Here is a 23,651-nt window from a genome sequence, read left to right on the forward strand (position 1 = left end):
TAAATAATTGAAAGAGTATAGATTCATCTTCACTGTGCCATGGAAAAGTGCTCTTCCACGCATCAAAATAAAGGTAGGGAGTATTTTATATTGGCATTGATAAGTCTCCAAGATGGCGGGGGTGGATCTGCAATTTTCATAACGCAGTCATTTCAGTTATGTTCAAATTGTTGAGATATCAGCGTAAAAAAATGAAAACAAAAACATAACATAGAATCTTATATCACTTTTCCCATGGTACCGAGCGGCAGATTGGGTAGTGACATCTGAAAGTTTGATATTGTACTTTACCTTTTTCTCCGACTGCAATTTCGATTTTCTTCGAACTTAGAACAAAAAATTTAAAAAATATTAATACCAAACAATATACATGAAGATATTGCCCTACCATTGGATTAGAAAAGTTCCCATCTTTTTCTCATGCTTAATTCGGTGGACTAGCTGGTGAAGCTTCGTGTATCTTTGTGTACACAAAGCAATCTTTGGGACACGGCGTGTTGGTCTTTCTTCTGTTGAAAAATTTAAAAAATATATTAATTCTTACTTCCTAACTAGTAAGTAGGTACCTAATTAAGTACATACCTACTTCCTTAAGTTGTACTTGGACTGCGTGATATTTTCTGAGGTTGTATCCACGAAAGAGTGCTTGACACTTACCCTATCATTGACCGGAGTTCATTGGATGAAATATGGCAACAAATTCCTCGTCGCTAAGGCTTACTGGCGCGCTATTACATAGTTTGTTGCTGCTGTTCCTTTTTGTAAAAATGTTTAATATTTAAACAAATGAGCCCGTCTTTATCATAATAACAAAAAGGCTAAAATAAATTAATATCACCGCAAATTTAAATCAAAAGGTAAAACACAAATTGTCGTGCTTGTAAATATAACACAGGTAAACAAAGTTAAAGTACATACTTCTGTGAAAATGTACAAAATAACATCCATGCAAAAAATCTGCCCAGTTACTACCTGTTTTATCGGGTGTCTCCTTGCATTTGGGTTCATGGCATACTTATGTCCTTGTCCTTAAGGATATCTTTGATCCCATTGAATATAAGGTAGATCCAGGCAATCAAAACGCGTCGATACGTTTTCATCTGAAAAAAAAAAAAATTGAAAATTGAAACAAGTGACCTCAAAGTAGGTATGTAATTGGGAGTTTATAGGATCAACACAATTCATTACCTGCGGGCGGAATCCATTAAATTTTTTGACCAGGATACATTCCTCAGTCGATCTATTTATCTTTCGAGATATTTGGTCGGCTGCATTGATCAGAATTTCGTCGAAAATGTTTAGGAAGGTCGGAACGTATGAAATGTGACGTTTCACGATACGCTCCTCTACGTAGTGAAGAAGCCACATTTCTTAAAATCCGCACAAACCTTGAAATTCAATGTTTTTCTCAAAATTACTTACTTTTTATGCTTGGTCGACGGCATTGATCAGGATTTCGTCGAAAATGTTGAGGAAGGTCAGAACGTATGAAATATGACGTTTCACAATACGCTCCTCGTCTTGCAGAAAGTGGAAGACTGAACGTGAAGTTTATAAAAATTAACTTACCTTTACATCTTTCGATTTTTGGTGAATTTTGACAATCAAATTCAGGCCAAAAATGAGGGGGAAAAATCAAAATTTTACCAAATTGACCAAAAAATCCGAAATTTGTGATATATCTTATTTTCGACACGCAAAATCGATTGGAAACTGTTTCAGTCCGTTTTGAGCAGTTCTGGAGCCTCCAGCAGATTTTTGAAGCATGAAATTTTCCAAAATTTTATCTGTTTTGAGCTTTTGCTAGTTTTTTTAAAATGGGTTTTTCTTTGAATCTTGGTGATTTTTTTTGGCATCCAAAGTTACTTTTTTGAGAAAAATTTGAGTACAATCCCTGTTCACATGGAAAATCTCTATAAAAAATTGAAGTCATCTCACCAATTTTGAAAAGTGTTGAGATCAGAAAAATTGAATCCCTTCATTAAAATTGATGTCATTCTACCTGTCGAATAGACCATATTCAAACGGTATTGTCCATATCTTGAAAATGTAAACAATAGGTAAATTTAGAGCCGTTGTCGCTTCTTATCAGTAAATTCTGGGCCAAATTCTTTAAAAAGTGCCACTTGTACGTGATATTTGGCCCAAAATTGAGGAAAAAGATACTGATAAGGACCAAATCCGCCATTTTGCGACGTCAGTCAAGTAAGGTCTATTGAAAATCCCCCCCCCCAAACTTTGCGGGTGTAATAATCTTGTAATTATAAACACCTCCCCACCAAAAAAAAAAATTTCCAATGCTTTTACCCTCATTTACGCAGCAAACGTTTTTTTGTTGAATATTCACTGTCTCACCCGCTCAATTTTTCTCCTTTAGATGTATGGGTAGTTCACAAAAAAAATTTCAGCCAAATCCGTTAAGATTACCCCGTGCCTTGGGACCGCTCAATGTTCTTATGGGAATTAACACAAGATTTTACTTGTGAAAAACGTAAAACTTCAGTTTTGACTGAATTTCTTTGAAATTGATCGTTCGGACCTTGAAAAGCAAACGTGTAAACAACTTCAAGGTGTTTTGATGAATTTTAAACTCTGAGGGGTCCATCATTGAGGAGCCACAAACCCCCAAATATCGTGAAAAATTGCGGTTTTTGGGGGGTCTGTAGCTGCCCACAGCAGACCCCCTTCAGGTTAAAAACGCATTTAATTACCTGATGTTGTTCGTATTTTGCTTTTTAAGGTCCAAACGATCAATTTCAAAGAAATTCGGTCAGAACTGCATTTTCACTATTTTCATATGTTAAATCCTATGTTAAATCCCATAAGGGCATTGCATTTGCGCGGCCCCAAGGCACGGGTTAATCTTAATTCTTAGCGGATTTGGCTGAAATTTTTTTTGTCAGCATGTACCTTCACCTAAAGGAAAAAAATGAGCGGGTGAGAAAGTGAATATTCACCAAAAAATTTTTGCTGTGTAAATAAGAACAACCCTAACCCAAACCATTTGAAAAGTGCGATTTTTTTTCTGAACGGAGCCACTAACTTTTCAAAATTTCTGATACTATTGTGCTCCCAGTTCGATTTTCTTTAGAAAATTAAGCCAGAATTCGATTAACTTACGCTGCGTATTCATCGCATCGTCGCGTTAGGTCGTCATCGTCATCGTTACGATTAAAAATTCATCTCGTACCAAATTAAATTCCCAGCTCGATTTATGCAATCGCAAATATAATCAACGATACGGGATTGAAAATTTTCCAAAGCAGTCGACGATGTGTAAAGGGAACATGTTTTCTGCCGCTTGTTTTTCATTTTTGTTGTCGCGATAAATGTGACAACGACGTCGGTCGTCAGCGAACTGGCATCGTCATACACGTGCTTGCTCTTGCTGTAGCCTATCGTATGTAATGTACCGAACACGACGAGCGTGAAATAATTACATTTTGTATTAAAAGTAAATTAAAATTGATTATTTTGGTCGTTGTTGGGAGCACGGAAGGGGAATATGTACAATATTTCGCGCTTGTAATGCATTTCCATTGTATAGTTTTCATTTTCGCGAAATGAACGGGAAAAAACATTTCTTGAACTATGTACCAACTTGGAACTGGCGATTCGATTGGGAAAATTGATCTTCTTGTCAAAACTGAAGAGATGCTCATCATATAAACAGTTGAAAACTGAAATCCATGCAGAAAACAAAAAAGTCAAAAAATTGCTTATTTTAATTGGTTTTCAATAATCGGTGTTACTGTTTCTTCATGGCGTGGGATTCGACGAAACATCAAGACTCCCCTTTCTTCATTCACCACACCCTCGAATGGTCGTTGAAAACGATTACATGTATTATTAACCCATCTCCATACAATATAGAACGAGAAACCGAGTCCGAATAAATCCGGCGTATTACTCGCGCTTATACATTTATTAAAATGACCCAGATCCTTCTCCGTTTATGGCACCGTGGTTTTCAAATCTTAGGTATAAAATGGAGTCGTTGCTGCCGCAGCAGCAACAGAAGCCGCCAAAAGCTGGTGGCAATCCGCGATGCGTTATTATATAGTGGGCTTTAATCGGAATCTGCCACTTATATCCCAGCGTAGGTATATGTGTTTGTGTTTGCGTACGAGTATACGATACGAAAGCTGGCGAGTTTTATAGCCAGCGTATATCTAGCGTACGTAAAAGGGGAATTTGCAAGGCTGTGTCGCGTATAGTCGGTCGCATTTAACGCAAAGGACATTTTGCAAAAGGTCAAAAAGGTAATTAGGATTTAATAGCCGGGTCAACGTGAGGTTTCGACTAATAACTATACGACGACGCGACGCGGTAAGAATAACTTTACTTTTTTTTCTGCGTTTTTTTTTGTCGTCGTCGTCGTCGTCGTCGTACTCTTTTGCCAACTCGATTAGAGACCTATCCTGGTCCTGGTAAATAGCTGAAATTAAGCCTGCTACTGCAGTCAGCCGTATAAAAGTGCAGCATGGCGCGACGACCCGTATCTTGTGATGAGAGGGGGAAAAGAAGCGAGGGGATTGCGTTGATGAAAATTAGGCAAAAATGCTAAGAATGTAGAGTGTTCTTTAATTGAACGATCAGGGTGTGTTTAGAGGAACCAGATAAATACTCATTTTCAAGTCGAGAAAAATCAAACATGATGGATAAATTGAATTGAAATCGTTGTGCAGATTTTTTTGGTGGTCTGGAATTTCGAACTCGAGGCGTTGGTTGTACAAAGGGTACACTGAGAAAAATTTTTATAGTATTAAATTGTCATAATTATTGTTAACTTGCTGCAGTTTTGATGTTATAGTAAAAATTGCTATGATTTGTAGTAACTGAAATGCTATAATTATGGTATTTCGACTATAATACCAAAACTGGAGCACGTTCATGATTGTTGTAATTTATACTACAAAGTAGGCTACATTTTTCTCGGTGTATCTACCGATGTGAAATTTGATGCGGCAGGCATGACGTGGTTAGTGGTCCTAATGATACCTTGTTTTTACCTTTTTTTTCACCTCTAATACTTGAGCGAAAGCAGAAACTCTCTTGTAATCTTCAGAGGCTATTTGAATAGAGTTCTTTTCGCGTTGATGAATTAATAAACCGTAAGCGACCAATTTTGATATAAAATGGGGCAAACCGTCTGGCGGAGAATGTACGAGTATAACTTTTACAACGGTAACAACCCTATATTCGCTGATCAACTTATGTATTTATGGATCGTAAATTAACTGCCCCTCTTGACATGCGAATAATTGAAAAGAATGTTACTCAGGGTGAAAGTTTTCTTTTCATAACTACAACCGACGTAATTTTTGACTGCCTCGTGTTGAAAAGCTCCCCAACAACTATTAATCATTCTTATAATAGTTGAATATTTTAATCGTGGTACTAGTTTTGTATGCGTAGCATCGAATTCTGCGCCATTAGTGTATTTCTTACCTCTTCTGTTGCATATTTTCTTAGAAAAAAATTCCCTGGGAGCAGAGCTGTGGGACCGAAACGATTTTGGGATTGGACTTCGGTTTCCGGATTGAAATTTATTCATTTCGGGATTGAATTTGTTTCGGGATTCGTTCTTCTAAATTTTCATTTCGGTTTCGGGATTTGATTTGGGATTGAAAAAATTGTTTCAGTTCCGGGATGAATCGGTTTCGGTTTTGGAGTCGTTTCCGACCCACAGTTCTGTTGATTAGAGAGTACATTACCTAAACATGAAAATTGTGTACTCACATCCAGGTTTGATAAGAGGTGGTTCACTCGAGACTCGTTTTGACTCGTATTGGACATCTGAATCATCATCAGAGCTACTCGACAATATCCTTCTCTTATGGACTTTTTTCTGCTGTACAGGATTTGCTTTACTAAGCTTTGAAGCAGCCTTTTTTGTCTCCAGCCTTTTCATCATATATGTAGACTGGTTGATTTGTGAAGTGGGTGTTCAATTGTTTCGTGCCGCCAGGGAGATGCACTATAGCAATTTACATAGCGGCACCCTTCTGCTCTGCAGGAAAATGTTAAAACTGTCCAAAAAAAAAAAACAAACTTACCTCAGACTTCGTATTGGATATCTGAATCATATCTGAATCATTATCAGAGCTACTCGACAATACCCTTCTCTTATAGACTTTTTTCTGCTGTACAGGATTTGCTTTACTAAGCTTTGAAGCAGCCTTTTTTGTCTCCAGCCTTTTCATCATACATATATGTAGACTGGTTGATTTGTGAAGTGCGTGTTCAATTGTTTCATGCCGCCAGGGAGATGCACTTAGCAATTTACATAGCGGCACCCTTCTGCTCTGCAGGCAAATGATAAAACTGTTCAAAAAAAAAAACTTACCTCAGACTTCGTATTGGACATCTGAACCATCATCAGAGCTACTCGACAATATCCTTCTCTTATAGACTTTTTTCTGCTGTACAGGATTTGCTTTACTAAGCTTTGAAGCAGCCTTTTTTGTCTCCAGCCTTTTCATCATATACTTACATATATTATATATAGACTCTGAGTGGTTGATTTGTGAAGTGCGTGTTCAATTGTTTCATGCCGCCAGGGAGATGCACTTAGCAATTTACATAGCGGCACCCTTCTGCTCTGCAGGCGAATGTTAAAACTGTCCGAAAAAAAACAAAAAAAACTTACCTCAGACTTCTTCATAGCGGCACCCTTCTGCTCTGCAGGCAAATGTTAAAACTGTCCTATCTCGAATGTTTGATTTCGATTTAAGCTTCTGTACAAATCTGACAAGGAAGTCACTCTCCGATTTGAACGAAATCAAGCTGGATCGAAGAATCATTCGTGTTATAAATCCACACCATAACCAAAATTTCAAGGGCGGAAGTTCATTTTTGGAGATTTTCCCAACTTTTGACAATTTTAAAAATCCCGAAAAGATGTTTTAGGAGAAATTTTCAAACTTTTTTTTATGAAACGTGGATTTTAATAAGTGAAGTGTACCAATATGAATAATTCCTTGAATTCAACTTCCTTAATCATAGTTTTTCAATTCGTTTAGGAAATGATCTGAAGGGTGCAGAATTATTTCAAACTTAGTTGGAGGAAGTTGAATTGAATAAATTACTCTCATTGGTTCATTTTGTTCAAAAAAATTTATATTACCTATGATAAAGTTTGAAAATCGCCCTTGAAACAGTTTTTTTTTTCAATTTTTAAAATTGTCAAGAATTCGCTAAAAATTTAAAAAATGAATTCGAGATCCTGAATTTCGGTTCCGCAGGTTTTAAGACATGCTGTTACGATCTAGCTTGGTTTAATTTTGTGAGGATTTTGAATGTCGTCTTCTGCAGCAATTGCAGCATACCTACGTTGGAGGTGAGATTTGAGAATCATTGTCACTGTCGGAAGCATCTGTCAATAGTTGGTCATCTCTCCTCATTGGTTGAGAAAATTCTCCAAATGGAGAGAATTTTTTTCCAGTCGAGATCTTTGAATACAACACCAAGTGACACCATCTGGATCCAATTCATCTTGCAGAGTGTGAGCTCTGGAAGCCTGTATGCCCTACCGTTTGCTTTTCTTCTTCGCAAGTTGGTACACTAAATCATGGCAATTGAGATGCGGGTGATCCATGCGGTTACCTTCTGGTGAATTGGGGGGGAGGTTGTTGAACCTATGGACTGTTAAAAGCAGATATTTTCTTGCAATTAGTTCCAAATATCACCTCGTGGACGATATTTTCTTGCAATTAGTTCCAAATATCACCTCGTGGACATCAGTTACTTCTTGATACAACACAGCATTCATCGAATGCTCTGCCATTTTTATTTCTGATTTGAAATCTTGTCCACTGATTTTTTGAGTATGAAATCTTTCCTGTATTCTTCTTTTAATTTTTCAAGGGATGTTTGTTGGTCTTTGCCCCATTTTAAATTCTCCTTCCGAGTCAAGTCGCACAGGGGGTTAGTGATTCGCTGCTAACCCGCAATGAAACGTTTGTAATATTCAACTATCCAAAGGAATGCCTGCACTCATTTTTCATTTTTTTATTCGAATTTGCCTCCATGTATGTGTTTCACGACCCACATTTATGTAGCTTTTTTTTTACAGCTTTAAGAAAAATTTCAGGTTCGATGTCTTCGCCAGGTGATACTTCACTCTCACTTTTATCATAATCTAAAAATTTAGAGGATCGTCATGCGGCTAAATTCGCTTTGCGAAAAGGAGCTCGAAACCATGTGCTGGCTTGAAACGCAACTAAGTAAAATGCCAGTCCTCTCCTAAACATCCAAAGTATTTCCCAATCTACAGTTCAACACATATTCGAAAAAACCCCTGCAAAATTTCGCTACTCGATAATTCGCAATCCGAATGTGTATAGGGGGAACACAGTGCGCGAGCACGCGTCGATATTGCGGATTAAAATCAGTGTGCGGAGAAAAACTGGAGCGAAAAAAATGATCTCTCCCTCGATTTCATCTCGACGGTTCAGGAAAATGTGAAAAAATAAAAGAAAACAACGTTTACGATATTGTACAGCGAATACCTACCATTACACAGGTAGGTAATCGTTTTTCTATGCCGTAAACTTTTCGGCGTGTTTTTCTTTTCCTTTCCTCTCCAGTGTTTTTTATCGGGCTCTGTTTTCTTACGAAGGGTATTTTTACTTCGGGCGAGGTAGAGGGAAAAAATGAAACATCATAGGAATCCCTATACCACGCCGTATCGATATCAATAAAACTATTCAGCCGAATCTGTAAGATTGTTCGTGTCCACTTCTATTCTCATTTTTTATTTTTTTAACCGCCTTACGTTGTTGTTGCGGGTATTTTTTGTAAACCTCTAAACCATATAAGAGCCTTATAAAAGTATTGTATTGTATTGTATTGGTTCGACAATAAATTGCTTGTATGTATGTGTATGTAGTTCGTAGTGTACGTGGCGTTTTCGATAGGTACGAGATGAGAAGGGGGAAAAAATCGCCAATCTTTTGAATTCGACGAGGTTTTTTCCCCCATCCTGTTAAGCTATAACCTATTTCTCATGAACAAATTCTTCGTTGATAGGTTTAGGAACTTGTGTGATTTCCTCCTAATGGTTCTCGTGGTTCTCGCGATTGATTTTCATTTGGTCAACACGATAAATACTTTATTTTTTTTTTCTCTCCTCCATTCGTCATCGTCAAGTCAGCCTGGTTTAGCCTACACTTTGGTTACTATGTAGGTGAAGATGAGGGGTTGACAACGTTTCTGATTGGTGGTAAGCGGAGAGGGGGGGGACTTTTCAACGGATCGTACAGCTTGCTATACAGAGAATACATGAAAAAAAAAAATGCGAAAAAGATAAAAACAATGAAACCCCTTGAGAAGAATAGCGGCGTTAGGAAAGCTCATGAAAAAAAGTCCATTTTTAGATTTAACAGTTTTTATTGTTTCGGTTGCTCGGTTTGCCTGCTTTCTCGTTGCAGTACATTGGAACAGGCCCGTCACTATCCAGTGAACTTTAGTTTCATTAATTTCATCGAGCCGAGCTTTGTTTTTGACACGATGTAGGAGTATTTTCAAATTAAGTTACCTTTTGAAGCAACCTTATAACGATGATAGCAACGGGTGTTTGATAAAAGAAATCTTAAATTAATTATTCGATAATGAAAAGAAAATAAATTTATTTAAAATAAAATGACTAAAAAAATTATCATTTTATTTCAATTAATTTTTATTATACAAATTAGGAAAAGATGGAATCGCATCCATAGTCTACCTTACCAGTCATATAATGGTGGTAGACCATGGATGTCGATTTTTAGGATGTTCGCTAAAGAGGTTAGCTCCCAAGGCCACATCCATTGTGGGCAAGGGACGCCATGGAAGTCTACGTATGTTAACAGTTGTCGACAGCGCAAGAATGTAGGTCGTGTTATACTCGTAAAATATATTTTCGCCGGTGAAATCGGCAGTATGATCCAATCCCCATTGGGGGGATGGTACATGTAAATGTTCGGGGGTGGTATCGGATTGTTATTCTGATCCATTCTAAGAACAAAACGAACACAATATGGACTTAATAACGTGAAAAAGTCACATTTAGCTGTGTCTTTGACAACAGCCATGAAGAGACTCAAACAATGAAATTATATATGCATGAAAATTGTAAAATGGGAATGTAACAAGAAGGAAATTCAACTCACAGGTAGCACATTGATTACAACGAATTCGAAAACGCCGAATTCGAATATGAGTTCAATTGTTTCTCTCCAACCTCTCTGAACTCCCTGATAATAAATTCAACTAGGTAAAAATTGAAAAAAAAGTAAGAGTAACGTGTAGCAAGTAGCATATGCCCTTGTGATGTGGGATTTCGATTGTATTTTTCGGAGCTTTTCTTAGATAGTCGAATGATTTTGGAGTACCTATTCCATTATAAATGATTTTAAGACCGAATCTCAATAGTGTTCAAAAAGGGAAAACGGTTAAAATTGTTAACTTGAAATAATATACAAACGGAGCTGAAATTTTAACCGCGGTGGTCTTTGAAGGCTTGAAAACAACGATCAATTTTTTTTGGTTCCGAATTCCACGTTTTAGCCTCCCTTTTAAGGCCCAATATTTTTTGGACCCCTTCGAGGTGCCCTCGAGGTCTAAAATTAGAGGAGGCTTCTACCGGCGTTCCAAAGAAGAGCTCTCCCAATTTTCAGAATTTTTCGTCAATTTTTAAAAATTTTGGAATCACGAAGATCTGGAAAAAATGCGCTCCAAGTCCAGTCTGTTTTTTGGCAAAGTGGAAAACCCCAAAATTTTAAATAACGTACCTATGGAGCTGAAATTTTAACTAGTGGTCCTTGGAGGCTTGAAAAGGACATTCAATTTTTTTCGCATTTAAATTCTGGAGATAACTGGTGCTTAAATTCTGGAGGCGACTAGTACCTGCTTAAATTCTGGAGAGGACTAGTACTTGAATTCTTGAGTGGACTAGAACTAAAATTTTGGGGAGGACTGGTACTTTAATTCTTGAGTGGGCTAGTTTAATTCTGTTTAGACTACCCACCAGGACCTACCTAATGTGTTTTGTAGGGCATCAGGTTTATCGTTGATGTCTTGCGAGTCAGGAGGTGAAGGAGGATGGTTTGGTTTTTGCCTTTTAGGAGATTGTGCTTCGTCGGAGTCGGTTGCATCTGTGCAAAAGTAAAACATTAGCCGTGTGTTGATCAGTTACATTTTTATCGCCGTTGTTCTCGATGCCGCTGTTGCTTTCGATGGTTTTTTCGTTGGTGGGGTTGTAGTATACATAGTATATTATTGTTTCTTTAATAAATTCAGTGCAACGCCTGAATTCATCAAACAGTTCATAGCTGTTCTTGCGATCAATAAATAAATTTACATTTTCTTTCTTTCTTAAATATATTGTGAAATCGAGTATCAATATCTTACACTGTCAGAGTCATGGGATGATTCCAATTGGCGATCGCGTTTTCTTCTGATTCGCATTTTAAATTGACCGTCATCAGCTCGTCGTTGGAAAAAGCCTTTTTACATGAATCTTCGAAACATTTCACAATTGGGAACCGTTCTTTTCCATCGCAGCAAATGTGTACATACTTTTTGATACACCTTTTATGCATTGCATGGCCGCATGTCATATGGTAGCTCGTCCGCGTCATCTGGATCTTCAACCACTTCTTCGCTAGCTTTTGCACTCAATCCAAATGGAAATAGGTATTCTGTTAAACATGACTGACGGCTTTGAGTCATTTCTGCTGAATATTGTACGAGTTAATAAATAAAATATCTGTACTAACAAAGTTTTGCTAATTGCAATATCCGCGAAGCACGTTGGGACTGCATATTTAATTCGAAGCACACACGAGTAAATCAAACTCACCAATTACCAGACACAACATATGTATTACGATACTTCACTGACAAATGATCCACGAAGAATGTAAATATTATAAATCATCAGCGGCTCGGTGCCCGTCTGTCGCGTTTTCGGCAAGCTAATTGCTACCACAATGAAGGAATTTCGATTTATTGGAAAAATCACGGTTTTGCCCCACATTATAACCTTTGATCGAAATTTTTATTTATGAAGGCAGCGCTATCTACATGAAAACTTCAAACACTATTTTGACTATGAGTAAGTATTATAAAATTAGTCCTTGTGCCCACCAAATTAGAGGGCATGGTGACGAATTTCCGCTCTTTCAAATGAGAAAACTCGGTCACCACAAGCCCGTGACCGGGCATCTCAATGACTAAGATAAAATCTAATTAAATACATATAATACTTGTAATATTATTCATAAAAAGTTGATTAGTAGAAAAAATGACGATTTCTTCAAAAATTTTAAAGAAATGTGTGCATTCAACAGATACACAGTCCATATAAACCAACAAGTAATGCTTTGTATGAAGGTTTTTACCCACTAAAATAACTTTTACGACATCATGTTCCTCCATTGTGGGTGATTGGATGATCAGGATCACAATGAAGTATGAAATTACAACGCACCCACATAATTTTTCTGATGCACAATTTTTACTGAGTCCTACATATTGAAGTGAGCATAAATTCATGATCGGTAAATTGACGTTTATTTAAGACTAGAATTGGAGAATAAACGATTGCTTGCTTTAAACTAAGTATTTCTGAATTCTTGTATGTACTATGATTTATTGTTTTTCATACTAAAAATGAGCCTTGTTTCCAAAGGCAACTCGCCTTTTTCTATAAATTAGGGAACATAAAGAAACACGATGAAAATTTGTTTTCGGCATTACAATTTGAAAAAAAAACGTGTTCACTTCTGAATCCCAAAATATGTATAGTAGGTACGTATGTGTACTTGCTTCATTACGGTGCATTCTGGAAGAGGGGGGGGGCTGGTCAGAAACTACGCGTGTATTTCTATTTCAATCTTACTATAGGGAAGTATCTCAACCGACATAATTTTTTTTTTTAACCAAACACAGTGGAATCTGAGGAGGCTCTCAAATACACCCCCAGAAAAAAAATTCAAAAGCTGGAATTCATTATTCGATTTTAAGTGAATTTTTGAAAATTCAAATTTGGCTCTGTTCCAATGAAGAAATCAAAATTTGATCGAATTGACGTGATTACTTGAGAGACTGAAATTTGGTTTGTATGTACTTGTTGCTACCCTAGATATTTTCGACCTCTTCGAGTCAAATGGAAATGGTTTCGAATCGTTGTGGAATCGGCACTGGATTTTCAAATTCTTCAGTTTTCGAATAAAACGTTGTAAGTATAGAGTGGAATGAAATTCAGCTCCTTTGGCACATTTTTGGAAATCTGTAGGCGCTGAATTTCATTTTCACTCGTTATTTCGCAAAGTGGAGGGTTCGAAAATCCGCCGGATGCTCCAGAAAGGTTCAAAACCATCGTCATTCGACTTAGGAGGTTGCAAAAAGAACGATGACCAAATTTCAGTCTTTGGTGTTGATTTGGTCTAATTTTGATTTTTCCTCTTGCGAAATTGGCAATCGAAAAATGAAATTCAACATCTGAAATTTTTATTAATGGTGTGTATCGAATTTTTCTTGTGATTCCCCTATGTCCGGCCCAAAAATGTTTGTGCCGGTTGGATACCTCCCTTGTAAGAATTGTTGGAAATTGAAGTGCTCGTCATGTTTTTCTCGTGGCACGCCTAGAACTAAAATTTCTGATCTACAAATCAAAATGCCAATTTGAAATCAACAGTTGATCTGAAATATTTCAACACACGTAAAAGATGCTTGAAGTGAGTGTCAGTGGCCTTATCTTGAAAACGAATAAGGTAACGGACGGCAAAACAAATATCTGGCCTTGTTCATAGGAGTTGTAAACTCCAAGAAAATTCTTAATATCATCAATGTTTGACATTTTAAAACGACTAGAAAGCTTATCACAAAATACTCTTTAGTAGATCGATCCAACTACCAACAACAACAATATCATCAACATAAACAAGCACATAAATAACCTTATTTCCAATTCTAAAAATATAAAAACAACAATCTCCTTTTGAACGAACGAATCCTAGCTCTCTTGAAAACGAATCAAGATACTCATTCCAAACTCAAGGTGTTCGGCGCAAACCATATAGCGCTTTCTTCAGCTTTGATAACAAAATCGCCATCACTGAAGGTTGACTTGGATACCATCAGGAATCTTCTTATTTTTCTCTGTTTCTTCATGCGTCAAAGTCATCGAGACTGGCAACATGTTATCAAATTCAACAGCTGCGACGTGTCTACACTTCGCCACAGGGGAATAAACCTCACTATAATCATTCTCTTCCTGTTCAAACCTTTTGCAACTAAACGAGCCTTGAACCTATTGGCGCTCTTTTTCCTAAGAACCCATCTAGAAGAAATAACAATTGCATCCTTTGGCCTTTTGACAAACGAAAACACCTCTTGATCACTTATACTACATATCAAGCTCTTCCTGCATAGCTCGTTTCCAATAACTCAAATCACTTGTTTTTCGCGCCTCACCAACATTCAAAGGAATCTCACTCAAGATACGCTCAATACTACGAGTGTAAACACAATGAACTACAGGCACATTTTCAATCTGCTGCAAACCTACAGGACCAAAACTTACAGTTAATTTTTCGCATATTTGAGGGTCGAAGGTGCGCAAATAATATTTTCTTCTGATGAAGAACCGGCTAATATGGCTCCCGTTGGATGAATGGTATTCATCTTCTGCATTTGGTTTGCGCTAAAATAGCATAAAATTTTAGCTCAAAGTCAGCGACATTTTTCACAATATTGCATCAAAAAACAAAAATAGTCGTCGTCCAGGGGCGCTCTCTTGCCCCACACCGCCTTCCTCCGAGGCAAACGCAAAAAAAAACAGAATAACGAATGTTTTGCAATTTTTCACTTGATTTATATTTTACTTTCTTTTAATATTCCGTTTCTCTACAAAGAACGAATTTTTTTAACTCTTCAAACAAAATGGTTTTATTAAAAAGTAGACATTTTGAGCCAGTCAAAGAAAAATTGAGTTTCCAAAATAAATGAACTTACTTACTCATTTACGTATTATTTCTTGTAACAATCACGTTCAATCACAAGTGATAAAAATTCAATAAAATCGAACAATACAAAAATTCGTTGCCGAAAAACATGAAGAAAGTTACAAATCGAGAAAAAACATTCTAATGAGAGGCATAAACTGCTTGCAACGAACCGTACATACGAGAGTTCGGAATTCTGTTCGTTCCTCGAATTACAAATTCAACGGTTGCTTCGGAGTAACTGAGTATTCGAGTGTTGAAATTTTTTCCGAGAATTATAGAACCGACGACATCGCCATAGATCCAACTACAGATTTAGAATTTGTCAACTTGTCTATCTCGCCTCATTTAAACTTTTTCGGGTAATAATCAGACAGAACCGAGCCTATTAAACCTGCCAAAGTGTCATAAATACGTAACAGTTTCGTCATTCATAATCTTAATGTGGCTGAAATCAATGTAGGTAATTAGGTGTATACAACAGCGCATTTTGAACGATGTTTCTCGTAAAGTGGACGCTTCTCCCTTGCAAACCAACTAGTTTCCAAAAACTTATTGGTACGTTCATAATTTTGTTTGGCTTGTCGAGTAGATTGACTTACCGTTCGAAGAACCGAATGCCAAATGATTGTCCGACTCCAAGATGACTGAAAACAGCTTAAGTGTTATCCTGAGAATCTATAAGCGTCGAAGTCGCAAACTAAACAATTTACAAAGTGCGCATCTCGCTCGTAACCAGGCATTTGTGGGTTTAATTGTACAGGGAAATTAACCATTCTGGATCCTTCGAGTCTAACATTATCTTTCCACGGAACGTAAATTTTATAGTTTTTTTCTCAATCCGTTTCCATCATCCATTATCATGTTTTTTGAAATGAAAAAAATCCAAGTCTGGGAAAAATAAGGAAGGGGGAATCGCCTGATTACGCGGCAATGCACCCATAATGGGTAATCGATTTGGATTTTGAGAAGATTAAAATTAATTTCTAATATTATGTTGAAAAAAAAATGGGATTTTTATAGGAAAAAATTATTTTAAAAAATCAGTCTTTTTGTATACTGAAGTCAAAATGGAAGATAATAATAACTGTGACGTAAAAATAATATCATCCCGTTGTCGTCACATAGCCCTGCAGAAGAAACCACGAAATTTTCCAACCCCATTTTAGGAACATTCAATTCATACAAACCAGACCGCCTGGTCACATTTAAGGTACACCTATCTAATGTATCTGCATACATTCATAGGATAATTTTAGGCGAGGCTTTTACGGGCCAAAAAGAACGACGCACGTAGACCTTCGTTTACCTTACATTACCCTACGTTCGTTTTAATGATTAGCATTAATTAATCAAACACGCACAACGTCGTGTTTCGGAGTAAAAGCTGGCACAAATCTTTCGATTTCAGCGTTTTCTTCCATCATCACCTTACCCGCAAAGTAATTATATCGGAACGTTGTTAGTTGGAAAAGAGAATAACTGAATCGATATGTACCGCCATACATAATACGTATACATACGATATGTATGGTATGGTATAATGTATTATGATGAAACTTGTACGTATTTATGTAAAGCTTTCTCCCTTTCTCACCATTTTCTATCTTCGGTGGCTGTTTGCTTGGTGTTGGTACCTTTAGAGTCATCCAATTGGAACACGTCGACGTTGGGTATCAACGCGTACGTAAGGTACATACATACCTACATAACGCTGTAGTCCCACGAACTTGGAAAATAATCGTAACTTTAAAGTTACACGTTTGTCGGTGCTGATGCCGCCGCATCGCCGATGTTGAACGAAGGGATTTTTGCTGAATAAGCTCGTACATTTACGTATTACCTACAGTTGTATACCTTTTGGGTATGTTACGTAATGTGGAATAACATGTTTTAGCGGGTGTATTTAACTTAATGTCGTTGCTAGGTGAAACTTCATCGTTTACGTCGATGTGTTAATTTGTGGAAACTGGGTCTGGTTTCGTTGTATTTTTGGGTATTGAATGTGACGATGGTGAATAAGAGGCCAGGGGAGAAAAATTTACTTACTTTGAGTTTGGGCTATTTATGAGTATTAAGTTGATCCTGCCTGTTTGGTGGAACTGTTCCGATTTGGAAAAGTATTTTCTATTTTCGAAATCAATATTGAATAAAGAAGCTTTTTCACCATCTTCGAGGGGATAAAGAGGCGATGGCCCTTTTAGTTGGGAAATTTCCGGCGAGGAATTTGAAGTAGATATACAGGATGTCTGCCAGGTCATGTAAGTCATATAAAAGCCACACTTTGAAATTTGCAGTCATACAAGTCATAGAAAAGGTCATACTTTTGGCAAAAATCACTTGAAAAAATTTAAATTTCAAGCAAAATAGCGTGAAATATTAAAATTTACTTACTTTTCCATTAGCACTTCCATCAACGGTATCCTGTACTTGTACTTCCATCAACGGTATCGGGGACCGGCTTCTGCGAGGTTGTTCCCCATGAATACTGGGTCACACGGTGCCCGCTACACACGCCTGGGATGCCTTCGAAATTTACGACTGCATTCACAGCTAAATCATCTTGCTCAGTTTGCATTATTCCAATCATACTTTGGAATAAATGTATCGCTCGTTTTTTTCAATATACAGGGTGGCCCCAAAAGTCATTGACGCGTGGTTTTTTCGTTTTCTGAGCTAAAAAATAAGTCTGAAATGAATCGTTTATTCGTCAGGAGAGTTTAAAATGGTGAAAAAAAAACATATTTTCAACTCTCCTGACGAATAAACCATTCATTGAAGACTTATTTTTTTGCCTAGAAAACAAAAACAACACGCGGTCAAAGACTTTTGGGCCACCCTGTAGATAGAAGATAGATTAATTTGCGGTATCAAACATTATCAAAAGCTCCCTTGATGTCGAGGAAGTTCACTAATGATATTCTAATCAGATTTACCGGCACTGGTCCTTTTTGGATTTGAAATTGGATCTTCCTGAAAAAATTAATTATGCAGGTTCTATACCTGAACAAATATACAATCAAGTTTATTGATAAAACTAAGTGTAAGTACCTATACACTTGAAAGTCATTATACAGTTTATCGTAATGCAAATCAAAACAAATGGACTTTCGTTAGCGCAGAATCGGCAAAATTTTCAAATTTGGTATGCCGATTACACCCCGTGATGAGCGTATAAAATCTCTCAATTTTACTTTGAGTCATTATTTTATTCTAAGAGTGAGAAAACTGTTGGTAATTTATTTCAAATCATCGCTTCATCGTTGGTTGTGATTTTCTCTTCAAATACTTCAGCTTGAAGTTTCACTTCTGAACTTGGATAATTTTATTTTAATGATTGGTAGATTGGATGATCTGATATTAAATCATCTTTCCTGTGAATCGTGATATTAAATCATCTTTCCTGTGAATCGTTCACTTACCTAGCATAACTACTTTTCGCTACAGAATAAGTGCTAGTTGTCGTTGAAAGCATCTCGATTCCGAGTGCAGTTCATTTCTATTCGCTAAAGAATGGAGTACGAATTCAAGGAATTCAGTCTGAAAAATTAAGTAAGGTGTAGAGCGGGTCATATAAATGTAGGTAATAGGTATATGTACTTAGGTACGTAGAATACGTCTTATTGTGAGAGAAGAGTAGGTATACTTACATCCATAACAACGTTCAAATTCTCATCTTCTTTCCTTTTGTCCAGTACATGAGGTATGATTTGTTGTCTCAGAGGAAGCAATTGTACAGCAGTCCTTCTATGATTAAAGGCAGTTCCCGGTTGGCAAAACGGCATTTTTTGGACAGTGCATCTGAATAGGGATATGACCGCATATCAGTCAGAATGTATTTTCTGACTGCCATAACGGCAATATCTGACTGTGGTTCTGAGTGTGGATCTTGATAAAAATAATATTTAAAGCGCCGGTCTAATAATAATCTTCATAAATGAAGCATGTCACCTCGATTGCATTTAATAGGGAATCTCATGAAGTGTCCGCCGGGGATTTGGATAGAAAATGGTTACCTGCAGTGCTAGCCTTCAGCTCAAGTACCACATCATAAAAATTTTAGCTCCTACAGTAAAATTTTGAATTTTTAAATTTTCCAAAATCGTCACACCGACGCTCAGGTTTTTCTCACAGTGTCGTCGTGGAAAAATCCTGACCCACGCACTTGCACGAGCGACTTATTTCATTCTCCCATTCAACTATATTTTTGATATTACATCTTTCAAAGGTTTTTCAAATTTTCACCGAAAATAAATAATGCGAATTATCTTGAAAAAATACAATAATATGAAAAATTTAGTTGAAAGAAAAAGTGAAACATGCCTCTTGGTCAAGCGCGTGGGTCGAAATTTTCCCTCGACAACTCCGTGGGAAAAACTAGAGCGTCGAGGGTAGCGGTTTTTGATAATTTTGAACTTCAAAATACTCGAAATGGCTGCTAAAATTTAAATGGTGTGGTACTTGGGTCGAGGGTTACCACTGAGTGAGACCACGTTCCATCCAAATCAATAGGGGACACTTCATGAGGTTCCCTAGTTCGTTGTGGACATCCAAAATGTTTTCTCAACTTTTTACATATACCCAATAATTCGATTATGAGGCAAAGTTATCGAGCTTAATGCTTTGGCGTTGGGGGCGATTTTCCTTCTTAGCCGAGTTGTTAAACGTAGTTGATATGATTTTTCTGTCTTGGTCTTATCAAATCGGTTTCTTGCTAGAGTCTTCAAATTTTCGGCCTTCGATACTTCGGTCGTCTTCATTAAATTTGGTGTTTTTTCCGTTGGTCTTCGCTGTTAACGATGTATCAAAGGAGGAGGAGGGGGGATTGGTAATTAGAAAATTATCGATAGTCGCGAGAAAAAAAAACCGGTAGATTACACAGCATGATTGTGTTTGTACATATGTATTTTTATCTTCATTGTCGAAAAATTTACTAGTTTTAATGGTGTGCATTTATGCAAGCAGTCAAAATTGGACATGAGCTTTGTTATGAGTTTTTTTTGCTGCTTGGAAAAAGTAATATCCGGTATTTAGAAAATGTACTTCTCATTAAATAAAAAAATTAATATCCGGTACCAAACATTATCAAAAGCTCCTTTGATGTCAAGGAAGTTTGCTGATGAAGTAGGTAATGATCATCTATCAGATTTACTGGTATTGAGTAAAATGGGTGGCGGTAGCTTCAGTCCGTACATTGCTTCCGGCTCCTTCGGTTCTTTTACTAATTTATTCAAATCTACTCAGTGCTTTTCTAAGATTTCTTTTTCCAGCAACGGTTTCTTCTCAATTTCACTTGGAATCATCATTGTATTCCAAGAGTGAGAAAACTGTTGGTAATTTACGATTCAAATTATCGCTTCATCCTTGGTTGTGATTTTCTCTTCAAATACTTCATATCTTGAAGTTTCACTTTTTAACTTCGATAGTTATATTTTAATGATTGGTAGGTTGGCTGATCTGAAAAATCATCAATTTTCTGGTGAATCGTTCACTTACCTACTGAAATTACTAACCGAACATAGGTATAAAACAAAGAATACACGTTCACAAAATAATATTTTAAAGAATTATATAACGTGAAATGCCACGTACGGGGTTATCTGAGAATAAAAAAAATTAAACAAAAATCTTTCCTCACCTCGATCTGGAATTCCAAAAGTTACTGGTTTTGTTCAATGACAGTAATCCTTCCTCATCTCGATCTGAAATTCTAAAAGTTACTAGCTTGTTGAATTAAAAAAAGTACTTACGAGTACTATTAAATGGTTAAGATTATCGTATGATAATTTAATGCTGAAAATTGACTGGTCCGAACCTAAGAAATATAATGATTTAGATTATATACCTACAATCTTGCTAAAGAGAAGTCTGCCGGCGCATGTAGAGGCTTCAGCCCACGTTCATTACACCGATTGCTAGAAAGTTCAAGCTTTGACAAAATATGCCAGCTGGTAAGCAGACGTAGAAAAATCTTGCCGTTAAAATTAGACGTCATCATGATTGAAAAAAAAAACCATGAAAATCCTCACCTAAAGGACTCACCTTTTTATCTTAAGTCGAACTTGACTTTAATGGATTTTACTCTGATTACAAGAGACTCCCTACTATGACTTATGATGCGAGAGTACGTTTTACTGAGAAGTAAAATGCACTAAGAAAGTTTCGTGGACAAATTAGACTACGAAATTAATTTTAAAAAATAAATAAATAATGCAATAATACTATTTTTAACGCGGGGCTCCCAACGAAGTGAGGAAGAAAGTTTTGAGAATCCACTGATGATGAAAAACTTGAATCGCATTATTTTTCAAGCGAAAAGTTGATTTTGCTGACCCTTGACGTTTTTTAAATTCGAACAGCAATTTTCTAACAAATTTTAACAAAGAAAACTTTCTGATAAAATCCTACTCCAAGAGAGTCCCCAGTTGAGCTAGAGCGGAGTCCTCTGGTCGTAACTATACTTTAATTACTTACATGTCATCATAAATATTCATGTAGTGTTTTTTCATCTTTGTTTTAGGTTAGTACCGCTGACGTTGGTATTCAAAATAATTACGCGTATGTAATGTACACGCAGATGCATCGTCATCAATTCTGTAGGTAAGACTTGATTATGTGTGCCTACACGAATTAATTATGTATAAAAAATCTTGATCCTGAGTTGTCAATTAATTTCTTGGAGGTTCATTTTTTCGAATTGAGGATTTTTTTTCAAATTTGAAAATTTGTATTAATGTTAAATTTCTATTGGCACGAAGAAAGTTTGATGAACAATAAATCAGAGGAAATTTCCGCATTGGAATCTTTAGGTTCTAAAATTTCTTCGGAATCTTTGGACAGACTGATTTCGCCATATTCAGATCTTTCTATAGCAATACAGCAGCATCGCATCGGAATTTTCCTGAAGTCGCTACCTATGCAATATGCATGTTTTATAGAAAATACTACATTAAAACATAAATTTAAATTGAAAATATCACTCACTTGTGTATCCAATTTTTTTTTTCAAAGGTAAATTTATCCAATGTATCCTTCGGTGCTTTTCGTTTCATTAGAATCCTCAATCAAACTCTTCCATTTTTCCATTTGAAGGATTTTTCAGTGGATAGTGAGAGTCTCTTGTCTCAAATTTAATTTTCGTTAGAGAAATGAAAAAAATCGAACTTTCCTCATCTCATTCAATCCTGAAATTAAATCAGAAGTAGAAAATTAAGAAGTACGGTATTTCTGATGAAAAAAGCTATAAAGCATTGCAGAGTTTTTCCGAAAGGGACTAATAATTAATTTACAAAAAGCAGAAATCCGCTTGCAATCTGCGGTCAGTTTGTTATTGTTGATGTCCATTCTATTAATTATACATTTGTGGGTGCTTCTGAAACGCAGTCATCCACATTTTAGTAAATAGTTTTTCAAGAAAGATGAAGAGATGTGTATTGTGTATCAATATTAAATATTTAGGGGTCGATGAACATTCAATGAGCATATTCTGAGATGGCCATTTCCTCTCCATTTAGATAGGGAGAGCTGGAATCGTTGTCTTTTCAAGCACATCCTCCCTTATTGAACTCTTTCATTATTCCACTTGAAGGAATTTTCAGTTGGAAGTAAGAGTCCCTTGTCTCAAATTTAATTTTCGGTAGAGAAATGGAAAAAAATCGAACTTTTCATTCAATCGTGAAACTGAATAAGAAAGTAGGAAATCAAGTGCAGTAGGGTATGTCCATTTTCCAATGACAAAAGCTATAGCATTGTATTGGATTGCAGAATTTTTTCAGAAGGTACAGAAGGCAGAAATCCTCTTGCAATCTGCGGTCAGTTTGTTTTTGTAGATGTAATTTGTAGTCTTCATGCTGTTCTTCTGTAAAAATTTGTTTCAAGAAAGATGAAGAAATTGCCCATCTTTGTATAAGTGTGTGTTTGATTAACGAGATCTCGCAAACTAAGGCGTGTTTATGGTCGACAAAGGAAGTTAATTCGGTGGTCGCGCGCGGTAGAACCAGAAAACAATTTCCACATTCGATTTTACGATAGGTTTTTATTGCTCAGGCGATAATTCTCATAGATGATAAAAGAATAACATTTTCTTATCCGAAGATGGGAAGATGTGCGAGATGAAAGATGATGGGCGAAACAACGAGAGAGACTGTTTTTAGTATTTTTTGGATACAATATTGTGTTGTATCTAGGATACGATAAGTTACTCTCACGTGCGATGGAGTTGAGGAGGCAACGAACGAAGCTGTTTTTGCGAAAACACATCGAGGTATGCGAGGCGGAACGATCGTATCTCGATGGTACTCGACCATATAACCAAGTTATATGTAGAAAAATGCGATTCGTGTTTCACGTTGTAATGTATAGGCTTATACTTGTATATTGTACCAATAGCGATAGTCTAAGATACTGGGAGTGTGCTGAAAATGGGGGAAAAAATTTCAATTTACTGCTACGTATACGAGAAGGTGGCGTAAAACGATTTTGTTAGCGTGAAATTTTGCCTATGTAAACGAAAAATTCCATCTAGTCTGGATAACGAGTTCGTATACGAGTTGAAATACCTTATGTAACTACTCACGTGGGAGGTAGAATAAAATTTCAGTTTTTATGTGGTTCTATTTACCAATGTGGGTTGCCTTGTAAAATTTTGGGTACATATTT

General features: G+C 36.6%; 1 protein-coding gene across 4 annotated transcripts in view; it reads left to right on the forward strand.

Moving 5' to 3' along the window:
• The window catches only part of LOC135843515 (potassium voltage-gated channel protein Shaw-like), a 761,198-nt gene that overhangs the window by 93,558 nt on the left and 643,989 nt on the right, over positions 1-23,651 (forward strand). For 3 of the 4 annotated variants that reach the window (XM_065361442.1, XM_065361445.1, XM_065361446.1), the window contains one exon: positions 21,514-21,593. The exons of the other annotated variant lie outside the window; for it this stretch is intronic. The gene's annotated coding sequence lies outside the window, so the exon portion shown is untranslated. The remainder of the gene's footprint in view (positions 1-21,513; positions 21,594-23,651) is intronic. 4 annotated transcript variants of the gene reach the window in all.

The sequence above is a fragment of the Planococcus citri genome, chromosome 4, assembly GCF_950023065.1.
Source record: "Planococcus citri chromosome 4, ihPlaCitr1.1, whole genome shotgun sequence".
Lineage (NCBI taxonomy): Eukaryota > Metazoa > Arthropoda > Insecta > Hemiptera > Pseudococcidae > Planococcus > Planococcus citri.